Raw genomic sequence first — 6,609 nt, 5'->3', positions numbered from 1 at the left:
ACAGCCAGGGCTATACAGAGAAACCCTGTCTCGAAAAACCACACACACACAAAAATGTCTAAGCACAACACTCACTACGTGTCAGGATGTGGGTGAATGCATTCGGACCCCCACACCATGGTGAGTGTGTGTCCCTGTACACACACCCATCTCCACTACACCCAGCAGGCCCTATATTACCACAGTGCCCTCCTCAGGCAGCAGCCTACCCCCATCCAGCACACCGTGTGTATGTATACTCTTGTTTTCTCTGCCTTGTGGGCCAGGGGTGTGATCGTAAATCCGACAGTTGATGACACATTTATCCCTTCAGCGGCTGGTGGTGTGAATTTATGGCTGAACCTCCAGGCTGGGACACCTCCAGGGCAGACACACCTCCAGGCCATACTATTGGGCTTTCTTGGGTGTTATTAAGAGTGGGCCTGGAGGCCCTGGAACTCACACAAGGTCAGGTTTAGCTCAGAAACAGAAATCTTGGGGTGTTCAGAGTCAGTGAGAGGCCAGGTCAGCTCTGCCTGGGGATAACTAAAGGCTGAAGCAGTCCACCACGTAGGAGCCTTGTCTGCTGCAGATACACTCTTCCCATCTCTCCTCAGTCTTCCACAAAGGAAATAGGGAGCAGTGTCAGGACCCCAAGTACAGCACATGTGACAGACTGTATTCCCTGGGCTTTGAGTCTGCCCACTGCACACTGCAGGGCCTGCTGGAAACAGGGACATTTGGGTGAGAACTGGGGACAGGGTCAGGGTCATTGACAGCAGCTGAGATTGCACAGAGAGGAGAGGTGCTGGTATAGATAGCACAGAGAGGGCTTTTTGCATGTCTGCCCTGCCTTGGCAATATGGATAGACTGAGGCCTAGCAGCAGCAGGTTCAAGGCGGCGCAGGCATGGGAGACTGGGATCCCTGCTCTTCAGAACTTAACATGAAGTTCGTGAGTTTGGACACCCTCTTTGTCTTGCCAGATCTGGGGTAGGGTGGCTGCTTGGTTCAAGGAGGAGGCAGGGAGATGATGGAACTAGCCAGGCCCTAAGGGGCCACAGCTGGGGGGCAGGAGCCTGGCTGCTTCCCCTCTGACTGTCTGTCTGCCTGTGTGTCCATCCATCTGTGAGTAGGATTGTGTCTCTAAGGGATCCTTTGTCAGCTCTCAGGCTCCCCATCTCTGGTCCTAGCTCAACCCTCCCACCCCCCCTGCACCGCCTGCTGTCAGGATGAGCGATGGCCAGGGCCCCTCCCCAGGCCCTCGGCCCCAGGCCTGGTTCCCGCTCATTAGCTGCTGACACTGTTTGCTTTCCTGGGGACGCCCACCCCGTCACAGGCCATTTCTCCTGGTACCCCTTGCCCCAGGGGCCTGCCCAGGGATTTAGGGTGCTGAACTGCACAGGATGTCAGCACAGGGCAGGACTGGCCCTCTGAGGTGACAGACAGATGGAAAGAGAGCATTATCATTGCCTATGGGCATGAGAAGAGGTGTTAAGGGTGGCCCACGGCCACATAACCAGGCTCAGCAGAGAGGTAGCTTAGGGTCCTGTTGGTGTAGTGGGACACACAGTGTGTCTGTGGGAGGGTCACAGGGGGAGCAGAGAGGGGTGTCTAGAGACAGGTGATAGTTTCCATCTCCACTGCCTCCAATTCTGTCTCTGGGTCTCTCCCCCATGAGATGATCACCGGGACACCAGCCTCCTGAGGAGGCACCCCACCTCCCACCTAGGGTCCCTCTGTCCTTCCCTCTAAGTACAGAGCACAGCTTGGGGATGCAGGTCCCAGGACTGGGCACTCCTCCCTTGGGCTCCCGGCCCAGAGTGGCCACAGCTGGGCGGCATCAGGGCCCGAAGGCCAGTGGCAGCCGGTCCTTCACTAAAAAATGTGTTTGTGATTTTGGCGGCGGGGCAGATAACGGTGACGAATGGCCCGCCTGCCCCACGGGGCCCCTGGCCCATCTGGTTTGACTTTGGTCTGTCGGCGAGTACCCTTGGGCCCCCACTCATCCCCTCAAAGCAGTGCCCATGAGCAAGGCTGGGGACTGGTGTGGGCATACGCAGATAGCCCCAATATCCTTCATGCCCTCTCTGTCTGCTCATTATGTCTGTCCCCTCATTATGGGCTCCCCTCAGAAGTGCCCACCTACTGACACTGGACATTGGCTCAGGTTTACAGAATGATGAGATGGCGGGGGCCTAGTAGAGGCCAAGGGCTTGTCTGCTGTGCTAAGTGCTCACCCAGACCAAGGGAAGCTGGGTAAGACAGAGGATCAAATAGACCTGAACAGAGGGAGGTAAGCAGCAGGACAGGACCTGGCCCCACACAACTCTCATGTGCTCATTGTCAGCGGGAATTTCTGACAGGGCTCCAGACCTCCCTTAGTCCATGGCCTCCAGGTCATTTATTTCCAGGCTTCAGGAAAAGCTTCCTGGTCAGGCCTGTGCTCAGCCAGGGTCAATGGGGTTGACTGAGAAGCACACTCCCTTTATATATAACTTCTCCCTTCCTCTACTCTTTGGGGTCTTCATGGTGGCTAGACAATTCTGGAGAGTCCATCTCTGTACATGAGGTATCACCATGCCTCACAGATCCTGAAGCCTGATCAGAATGCTTCCTCCCAGGCTAGTCACTGCATCCCAAGGAGTAGGAAGACACAAGGGTAGCCCCTGTGGGTGTGGCCAGGGGTCTTCCAGGGTTGAACAGGCACATTCAGTCCTAAGAAGGCCCTCTTGAGTGCTGCTTGCCCAGGACACAGAGGAGAGCTTGACCAGCCTTTGTCAGGGCTCTATGGGTTGTCTCAACTGCTCCTCCTCTGGCTGGAGACAGCTGTGGGGGGAGGAGCAGGGAGAGGCGGTGTCCTGTTGGACCCCCGTCCCCCTCAGCAGGTTAATCCCCCTGCCTCTGTGTCACATTGTTGAGAATTAACTTTGTTGAAATAAAAATTGGTCTTGGTATTAACTCGGCCTCCAGGATTTTCTCTGGGATCCAGCAGGCTGTAGAGTCAGAAGCCCATTCCCAGAGCTGGCGGCAGCTCAAGTTGCAGGGGCATCAATGACCCCCTAATCCTCTGCAAGGCTCTGACCCACCCCAAGATACTGAGCCTGGTTCCTTGGGACTGAGAAAGCTGCTTCAGCCTCTGCTTCCTCAGGCCCTAGCCAGGAAAGTCCAGTATGGTTGCAGTATAGGTCTCCAGGGCCAGTCTCTAGTCCCTACCCTATCCTCACCCCTTCGCCATGCCTCTGAGTCACTGGGCAGCCACAATGGGCAAGCATGGGATATCTATCACCTCTATCCCTCCAGGTCTGGCCATCTCTACAACCTCTCTGCCTCAGTTTCCCTACCTGTGAAACTTGTCTGAACTGGGGAGGTATCGAGAAAGACTGAGGAGACAGAACTCCTAGCCCGGTCCTAGGCAGCAGTTAAAGATGCCAAGCCAATGACCCAGAGATGATAGCTGAGAGAAAACCCCCCAGACCCGAGGAAGGCAGCCAGCCCAGCATGCTGCTGCGTCTGGGGTCTTCTGAGGGATGGACCATCAGGAGCATAGCAGCCCCTTGGTGTCTTCGTGCAATCTGCTGCCTATGCAGGTTAAGATCCCCAATTGTCAGACAGTCAGGTTAGGACAGGATCATGCCATTTAAAGCTCCCAGAGTAGCTACCAGTGAGACCTGTCCGTGCTTCTGAGATGATAGCAGCTATCAAATTCAGACACAGATGTCCCTCAGAATCCAGCATCCATATCATTTTGGATCCCAGCTACCCCATGATGCCTAGCCACAAGGATGCTCATCCCTGGCTCGTCTCTGCATACCTGAAACCGGGTCCTGCTCACTTCTAACAGTTGGCAGTGTCATTTCTCTATAGAGAGTTGTTTGTGGGATAATGAGAACAGACAAACCCCTGTGTTTAGCACACTTGCTAGTTTACTATTTCCTTTTGGGGTGCTGGGGCTTGAACCTGTGGCTCAGTGTTTGTCCTCTATCACTAATTATACCCCCAGCATTTGTTTTTCTACACAGAGCCTCAGTATATGTCCAGGCAGGCCAATGCTGATGCTGGGATTACAGTCCTGTAACATCATGTTTTACCTTTTAAAATATTTTTATTCTGTGGTTGGTGGAACCCACCAGTTGGAACCAGGACTAGCTGTTTTAATACATGCATGAATCTATGGGTAGCTGCTTCCAGAATGAACTGTTGAAGGTCTTGTATACCTTGAATGATATATTCTCTCTCCCTTCCCCTCTCCCTCCTGCTCCTTTTCCCTCAGTCCTTCCCTCTTGCTATTTCTGGGGGAGCTGTTGAGTCCCCTAGGGGACCTCTGTTCTTTATACCTTACCCTGGTGACAACAAGCCTAAGAAGCCCTGCCAACCTAAGACTCTGCATCCTGGGAGCCAGAGGAAGGCAACACCCTGACTGGTGGTCTTCTAGAAGCCTGGTGGGACCACATCCCAAGCAGTGTGTTTGGGGGCAGATACAGCCTGGGAATGGCTTGGGCTGGGGGCCTGGGAATGAAAGTGGTAGGCCTGGGGGGTGGGCAGGAGTGGACCCAGCTGTTGCAGCCTGGCTCCAATTCCCGCTCTGCATGGAAGAGAGTCCCTAGGGCCAAGGCTGGTGGTCTGTCTGAGAGGGAGTGGGGATGTGTGGGGGCTGTGCCTTCCTCCTGACAGTGGTCCCTGGGGCATCAGGAGTAGAAGGAAGTTGCTTTCATGCTAAGGGACAGAACAAGCTGTTGGGGAGACTCTCTTACCCCCTCCCACCCCCAGATTGTGTGCAGAAGGTCTCCCTGCTTTTAGTACCTGAATCTCAAATAGCTCTCAATCGCATCCTCAGGTGGCACCCATGGATCGAACATCCCTCTGTCCCTATCTGTACCCACAGAGTCTCCCTTCTATTCCAAGAACCAGGTACCAGCTAGTACCACCCAGATCTTTGAGCCAATGAGCCTCCCCACCTGAGCCATCTGGAAACTCCTACTCACCCTTCAAGACCCTGTGCAATTATACCTATTGCTTGAAAGCCACTGGGAATACTAAGCTCCATATTAGCCTGATATCATTTCTTCCTAGTTTCTCTGGTCTGAAAGAAGGCTGCACACAGGCTGAGGGTACACAGTGCTTCATCTAAATCGTCTTTAGCTGAAGATGTTATTGGGTCCTGTAGAATAAAGCTTTGGCTATGAGGCTTGGTATGGAAGCTGTCAGGGCCCGGCCTCCACCAGGGCACACATTGTGAAGAGGACGGAGGGGCATCAGAGAAGCTGAGATGGACGAGTGAGTAGGAGGCTCCCTCCAGCAGGAGAACAGGAGCCCAGTCGGAGCCCTGTTGGCTGGCTTACCCACAACATTTGCCTGGCTTCGGTGGAGGCCAATGGGGCGGAGCCAGAGGGGAATCTTACTCTCAAAATCCCTCCTGCCTGCTGCCAGCCCCCAGGGAAGTCCCGCCATTCGGGAACCTGATATTTTAAGACTTAAAGCAAATGTTTCTGGGGCCCCCGAGCTGCACCAAGGCGCCCATTCAGTCTCATGGGGGCAGGGCCAGCACAGAAGAGCAGACCCCCACCTGCTGCTCTGTTCCCTGGGTGGTAGTTTCTGACAGCAGGGAGTTACGGACACTCCCTGCAAGACACTCCTTGAGCACAGGGGAAGGAGACCTGTGGGGCTTGCAACCTGATGGCCCCTCTCCCAGGTCTCCATGCTCAGGTAAGACCATCAGAAGTCTTGAATCCATTCCGGACCAGGACCAAATAAACAAGCAGCTGCCCTACCTAGGCACCATCAGGGTGAGCACGTCCATGTCCAGGTCTGGTTTTGAGCTGAGGAACTTGAGCCGAGCCTTTCCATCCAGTAAGGAGAGAGATCTGAGATCCACTGGTGATGTCTATTGGGGTTACAGACATGAAAGTGGTGATCTGTTTGCTGCTTCATGATCCATAGTGACAGAAACACGGGGCAGGATTCTTCCTGCCATGGCCTGGGTAAGAGAGGGCCATGAAGCTTTGTCTTGGCTCCAAGCTTCTGCCCCCCCCCCAACCCCCTGCCCCCAGTTCACCTTCCCTCCAGTCAGCCTTAAAAGGTTATAACATAGCATGCTGGAGGAGGGCAGTGCATGGCAAGGCAGCTGGAGTTGTGCTGGGGCAGTCAAAACCTAAGAGTCTAACTTTGTTTGTTTGTTTGTTTGTTTGTTTGAGAAAGGGTCTCACTGTGTAGGCCAGGCTGACCTAGAACTCACAGATCTCCTCCTGCCTCTGCCTCTGGAGCTCTGGGATTAAAAAGCGTGCGCCACCAAGGCCAGAAAGGACCTAATCTTTTTTTTTTTTTTTTTGGTTTTTCGAGACAGGGTTTCTCTGTGTAGCCCTGGCTGTCCTGGAACTCACTCTGTAGACCAGGCTGGCCTCGACCTAATCTTAAAGTATGTTCCAGGACTGGTCCAGCCATGAATGCAAGGACACACCAAGAGAGGAAGGCTACTCTAGGGGTTCTTTTAGGGTGGACTGTACTAGCAGGCTCAGCTATCCTAGACCACAGTCCTCAGATCTCTGGTTTTCTTTTGTTGTTGTTGTTGTTGTTTTTTTTTTTTTTTTTTTTTTTTTTTTGACTTTGCCATTATGTGATTACTGAAGAATAC

Source organism: Mus caroli, chromosome 16 (assembly GCF_900094665.2).
Source record: "Mus caroli chromosome 16, CAROLI_EIJ_v1.1, whole genome shotgun sequence".
Classification (NCBI taxonomy): Eukaryota; Metazoa; Chordata; class Mammalia; order Rodentia; family Muridae; genus Mus; species Mus caroli.
This window is presented reverse-complemented; position numbering follows the sequence as displayed.